The following is a 955-nucleotide window of genomic DNA, read 5'->3' as shown; positions in this document are numbered from 1 at the left end:
TCCCTTTGGTTTAGTGCGCTATCTGTAAGAGCACCCGAGATATCACCAGATATATATTGAATTTTTCAACCGACCCTGAGTGCCCGGCCCCATGAGACGGTGGTTTTCTCGGACCCTGGTGATCCGAGGTCGTTCCCGTTGCACAGATCCATGCGCCAGGGCCTCCTGCAGATAATTCACTTTGGTTTATTGGGCTATCTCTAATAGCACCCGAGATATCACCAGATATATATTGGATTTTTCCCTGACCCTGAGTGTCCGGCCCCATGAGACGTTGGTTTTCTCGGGCCCTAGTGGTCCGAGTTCGATCCCGCTGAACAGATTCATGCGCCAGGGTTTCCTCCAGACAATGCTCTTTGGTTTATTGCGCTATCTCTACTAGCACCCGAGATATCACCAGATATATGTTGGATTTTTCCTGACCCTGAGTGTCCGGCCCCATGAGACGGTAATTTTCTCGGCCCCTGATGGTCCGAGGTCGTTCCCGCTGCACAGACTCATGCAGTAGGACCTCCTGCAGACAATGCACTTTGATTTATTGCGCCATCTCTAATAGCACCCGACATATCACCAGATATATATTGGATATTTCCCAGACCCTGACAGTCCGGCCCCATGTGTCGATGGTTTTCTCAGTCCCTAGTGGTCCGAGTTCGATCCCGCTGAACAGATTCATGCGCCAGGGTTTCCTGCAGACAATTCCTTTTGGTTTAGTGCGCTATCTGTAGTAGCACAAGAGATATCACCAGATATATGCTGGATTCTTACATGACCTCGGGTGACGGATTCCTAATATCTGTAATTTTCTCGGCCCCTGGTGGTCCGAGGTAGTTCCTGCTGCACAGATTCATTCGCCAGTGCCTCCTACAAACAATGCACTTTGATTTATTGCGCTATCTCTAATAGCACCCGAGATATCACCAGATATATATTGGATTTTTCCCTGACCCTGACA

The sequence above is a fragment of the Nomia melanderi genome, unplaced genomic scaffold (genome assembly GCF_051020985.1).
Source record: "Nomia melanderi isolate GNS246 unplaced genomic scaffold, iyNomMela1 scaffold0014, whole genome shotgun sequence".
Lineage (NCBI taxonomy): Eukaryota > Metazoa > Arthropoda > Insecta > Hymenoptera > Halictidae > Nomia > Nomia melanderi.
This window is presented reverse-complemented; position numbering follows the sequence as displayed.